The sequence below is a fragment of the Perca flavescens genome, chromosome 3 (genome assembly GCF_004354835.1).
Source record: "Perca flavescens isolate YP-PL-M2 chromosome 3, PFLA_1.0, whole genome shotgun sequence".
NCBI lineage: Eukaryota > Metazoa > Chordata > Actinopteri > Perciformes > Percidae > Perca > Perca flavescens.
Window position 1 is genome coordinate 30,050,565 of NC_041333.1, and position 5,908 is coordinate 30,056,472.

General features: G+C 38.4%; 1 long non-coding RNA gene across 1 annotated transcript; it reads right to left on the reverse strand.

Annotated features, from left to right (window-relative positions):
- Positions 1 to 281: 281 nt before the first annotated feature.
- Positions 282 to 1,212, reverse strand: LOC114549839 (uncharacterized). Its single transcript, XR_003691588.1, has 3 exons — positions 1,089 to 1,212; positions 498 to 539; positions 282 to 371 (listed from the first exon to the last, which is right to left on the reverse strand). It is a non-coding gene; the product is annotated as an uncharacterized LOC114549839 (long non-coding RNA).
- Positions 1,213 to 5,908: the final 4,696 nt, after the last annotated feature.

Consider the following 5,908-nt stretch of genomic DNA (forward strand, 5'->3'; position numbering starts at 1 on the left):
AGGGGCGCAACTACCCAATGTCAGACAATTTTCAACAATTCAACAATTTCAACAATTTTGGCGCCCACCCCCCACAAAAAACATATAAATAAATAAATAAGTGTGCCCCCCGTTCTGATATGTTTACTACATCCCAGCTGTCAGACATAGGCTAATTGTTATATTTTCAATCTCTGTCTGCACTATTTTTTCCCCAAAAAGGACACAGTGAATAGGTTGGTCAACAGAACTTCAAACCCTACTGGACATTTAGTTTTGTGTGGTCTAACTAATAGAACTCCTACCTGATGTCATCACTGGTCTCATCTCTACATGATGCCATCACCGACCTCATGTCTGCCTCATTCACTCCTTGCCTGTGTTCTTCTCCACTAAGACATATTGTCAAACAAACATTATGTAATAGATTTTCCATATTAGTTTTTCCATAATATTAAGAAATCAATCTGTTGGTATCAAGTGGCTCCCCCTACACTTCAACCTAATGTTAGACCTACCTGTTGCCTTCCCCTGTCTTTCCTGATCCACCATCCTCACACCTGAATGAAATGAACTCACTGTTAAATGTAGCAGCCTCAATTCAATTCTTAAATCAGCCTAGTGATGGCATTAGATAAGACAAATATTTTGCAGTAAGGTTGTGCTGCTGTTTTTTTGGATTTTAAAAAGTACAAATATGGAGAGCCACTTAGCACAGAGACCTTTAAATAGAGAGAGAGAGAGAGAGAGAGAGAGAGAGAGAGCGAGAGAGAGAGATGTGACCCTGTAATTACAGCTTCCATGTCACCCAACAGATGTAAATAGGCCTAGCCTGTATGTCTGACAGCTAACGGTAACACAAAATCTATTAATGATTCCATGGTACCAGAGTTATAGCATTAGTTATGTTTTCCAGATTCTTGTCATTTATTGTACATGCTACCTTATATTTTCCAGTTTTCAGCTCAGCAACCTCACTTCTGCATATTCTAAGCTAGCTGTAAACTCCCATTTGGCTGCTACATTCCCAGTGTTAGCTAACGCTAGCTAGTCTGTTAACATGAATATTTGCAAGCCTCCAAGCACAGACGTCACACTTTAAATCCTACCTGTTGCCTTTCACCATCCACGTATTTAACTCCTGTTGCATCCCTTGACATGCTATCTCCTTTTCCCTCTTTCTTTTTTATTTTTAGCCCCCGACAGCTTTTTTTGCTTTATCCATCTTTTTCCACAGACGACAACTCACTACTATAGGCCTACCTGTTCGCTCAGCGCTCACGGCGCCTCCACTTGCGATATTACAAATCCTACTATGGCCACGCCAAGACCGGGCCCGCCCGGGTATTGGCGTGGCCATAGTAGGGAGAGCCCATTGACATATATAAACGGGAGCGCCCCCCGCTCCCTCTTCTCATCTATGATGGAATCTTATGAGACAGGGCGCCTACTCAAGCCTGTTAGTCCTCTACAATGTTATATAATAACATTGAGGAAATGCAGAAATGATTTAGAAACGCACAAAAGCAGCTACATATAGAAAACACCAAAACAAATATTAGTAACTTTTTTTTTTCTTTTCTACCATTGCTTTGGCGCCCCCACGGTGCTGCGCCGCATATAGCGCATACCCACTTTTTGCGCCACTGTTAACGCTTTGCTACAGCGCATTAGTCAATATACATTTCCCCACCACTAATGCCGAAATAACAGGCATCAAGCTGTTACCTCGTGAACAAGCAGATCAACTTTGTTATCGCTAAATCTTTGTTTTCGCCGTTTTGACTGGCTTGGTGGCTGATCCATGATAGAAAGATGTGCGCAATTTACGGTATAGTGGGCGGAGAAAGGCGCTGATTAACCGATGAACTGCAGGTTTGGTAAATGCAACGTGAGCTGAAGGATCACAGCGTGCTCTTTCTGCGGGTTGGACATGGTGCTGATAACACATTTGCAAATGTACGTACATCTGGCCCTCAGTGTCATTTGAATTAGGACTGCATGCACAAACATTTTCTATTTCGCCAAATGTTAGATTAAACTTCACCAAAGTATTTGACAATACACCTGAAACTAGTAGAGTGCGATAACTTCAGAATTCTATCACAAACATTTTGACTGTTGTAAGCGTTATAGTTTAAATAGACAAAAACGCCCCAGATTGGCACATGTGATGCCATTGTCTTGACTGAATATTAAAAACCCTGTTTCCATTAAAAAATAACTTTTTGGTGTGATTTTGTCTATTGTGCTACTGTATTGTAATTTTCATACTGGCATTGATGGACCTGAAAAACTAAAGACTTTTTGACTTCCAAGTCATGCCACAGAGGCTTGAGACTTGACTTGGACTAAGTTCAAAAGACATAAAAACAGCTCTGGATACTAGCTATCTATAACTGTCAGATAAATGTAGTAGAGAAAAAAAGTACAGTATTAAACAAAATTACATTTTTCAAGTACCTCAGAATTATACTTAAGTATAGTACTAAATAAAGTTAAAGTGCCCATATTATGCTCATTTTCAGGTTCATAATTGTATTTTGAGGTTGTACCAGAATAGGTTTATGTGGTTTAATTTTCACCTGGAGACTGAAGGCAGGTTACATTTAGAAACCCGTATCTCACTCAAAACAGCATGGATGTTTGTTTTTTCAAGTTTGTATACGTGTGGAAGCACCAGAGACACAAAATAACACCAAATCCCAGAAAAAGTGATTTTTTCATAATATGGGCATTACTTTCCACCACTAGGAACTGCAGTATCATGTTGCCTTTGCATTTTGTTTGTTTATCACTTGTAAAATAGTCATTCATTTCTACAAATAAGGCAATGCTGGACTGTGACTTTGGCCATTATCAAGACTAAAACACCAAAAGGATATTTGTCAGTAATATCAAGTGCTCAAAGGCGTCTTTTCACAGTCAAAGCAAAGGCATTAAGGCTCCAAGATGTGGAAATATCTGTCTTCTAAGTCTGTCGTGGTGAGTTTGCAGGAACACCACACCTATATTACTTTATACAATAAACTGAAGCTTTGGTATTTTCCAAATGTATTTTTTTTTCAGTTAGTAATTTAAATTCATTTCTGCATCACAAACAACAAAATATCCTTTCCCAATGAGAAGTGAGAAAGTGCAGATTCCCCCAACACACCACTGGTGTTTGGTTGGTAAACAGTAAGATGTTCCCTTTTGTCCTCTCATTGTGGTCTGTTTGCATAAGTTCACGACATTTGCAGGTCCAATCCACAATCACTTCACACATAGATATTTATTGTGAGTGGGTGCTTTATATGTGTGTATCAGCTCTCCCCAGTTCTCTCTGGCTCGCTCTCTCACAACTCACACACACCAGTCTACATGTTGGTGATTTAGCTGGTGATTGGTCCCAGAGCAGCTTATTTGCACAAGGACACATGATCTGACACTTTGCTGATCAGCTTTTAACCAAACCTTTGGGAATCTCAATGCTGGGTTTTGAGATTTGCAAAATTACACTGAGCGGTTTAAATGAGGGAATGAAATTACAGGTTATAACAACATATTTGCTGCTGATTGGCCCAGGGAGGGATCATTAATCATTAATTAGGGGGATGGAATAAGCATGAAACATTGTCAGGAATTGTCATTGTCATTATTACTGCATTTGGAAAATATATTTGGAAGAGTGCAGTGAACCATGTCTGATAGTTTGAATCCAACATCTGTCCATCATTACCACATTTTGTGCCAGCATATGTGGTTTGAAATTGATTAAGATTTCACAACACCTTCAAGTTTGTGTGTAAATCCGTCCTAAGTTCTTAACCCCTAGAAGTTTTCAAAGCAGTGATTTACTACTGAAGAAAATTAACTAAAAGAATTTACCAGTAAGATAAAAATGTGTATGTGTGTGTGTCTGTGTGTGTCTGTGTTGTGATACTCCACTGTTTTCAGTTCCAAAAGGACTATTGGCCAAGAAGTCTGTGTGCCAGAAATCTCAGCCTGTGGCCAAGTAATCATTGAGCCATTTGTATTGATCATCGGTCCCTGCTGATATGTAGATTTCCTGCTATGAAACAGATAAAACATGTTGGATTAAATGAAAGGGGTGAAAGAATGATAACACTGCAGCACAGCCATATTATTTGATGTTGATTTTTCTGCAGTAACTCTAATTCAGTTTGTCAGTTTGACATTCAGGACAGGAAATACACAAATACAGGAAGACATGTGGTTAGACAAACACACCAGGACGGACAGCTTCATGGGGCGAATACAGCAACATGAAGACTAATGCAATCTAACAGCCCTGCAACAATTTGTGTTAACCTTCAGGGGAACCCCAGTGACTTAGAATTGCACTTTCATAAAGTTTGGGGAGAGACAGATTACAAAAATAATGGTGAAAAATGATACAACAAGGGATGAAATGTCCTGCTATATGGCTCAAGCTTTTAAACCACTAGATCATTTTTTCCATTATGCAAGTCATTAGGATTTTTTATGAGACCGTCCCTGCATCAAACAATTCCATAAGAAGAGGGCCCAACGATGATGCATTTACGTTTATTTCATATTTTAAATATTTGTCTCTTTAGTGGAAGCTTCAGTGTATGCTTCATGTACGTCATGACGAATTACAGTAGCTAAGTCTTCCATTGGACTTTTTCACATTTTATTTTTATCAGTACACTAACTTTTCCACCTCAGCCTCGTGTAAAAAAGTTTTTTGCCATATACAATTTTCAAATCAAGTTTTTTTCATGCCCAAATTGAAAACGTAAAAAAAAAAAAAGAAGCAGTGTCTGTCTTTCTCAACAACCGTTTATCAGATCGACTTCACACTTTGCAATTGTATTGCTGAGGACCCAAGGAAGTGCAGTGTCAAGCTTATGAGATCTATGGGAGATATTTATTAACTGTGTGTAATGTAGGGGTCCCCTATTAACTGTTACACCGCCGAACGACATGCTGAGTACAGCTCGCTCTCTGCTCTACAGTAAAGAGCAGATGAAGAAAGAGAGAAATTGTTACATTGTAGCGAACTCGAGCATTTCAAGCATCAGCTCTGTAACTTTCAGAATGAACGTATATACCCTATCATTGCAAGGGGATGCAACTACGTACTGGCAGGTGCATCGCTCAGGAGCCAATGAAGCGCAGTGTTGAGTGTGAAGTTATTTGGATGAGCGGTTCTGGAGAAAGCTGTAAGCAGCAATACCAGAGGTACGTAATCAGCGCTTTCTGAACAGGCACATTTTGAACCACCTGTAGATCTAACTAATAATCAATCAAAGATTGAAGTCCAGAACAGCATGAAAAAAACGCAAACAAACCAAATACACCTTTTTTACAGCAGAAATATGGAAGTATAACAATGGTGTCCCAGTAAGCAGTAAGTAAGTCATCCATTCTATTTACACCTGTGCTTTTTCTACTGTGCAGACATGTATAAAGTACTAAAGACCCATACTTGAGCAAAAGTACAAGTGCTCAATCAAAAAAGTGACTTGAGTAGAAGTTGAAGTGCTCTTTAAGCAACATACTTAAGTAGAAGTACTAAAGTATTCAACATTTTGTGTACTTAAGTATTGCAAGTAGTTTATTTTAAAATCTACTACGTACTAAGTACTAAGTACTGAAAGTAAAAGTATTGTGTTATTTAGTTATTAAAGAAAGCAGTCAAAAGTTTGAATACCATTCAATTTATATTATTTCAAATGTTTAGCCTAAAGCTGTAGCCAAAGGAATTAACAAATATGAAATATATTATATTATATTAAAAATAACAAATATTAACAAATACTGAAATAAAATGTACAATTATCACACTGTGCAAGTAAAATGAACATCCTCTCCAGCTCAGTAACGATTAAAGCCCCAAAAAACGTATCACACACTAGCTAGTAACGTGTGATGAACAGGAAAGTTAGCAAGCTAGCAA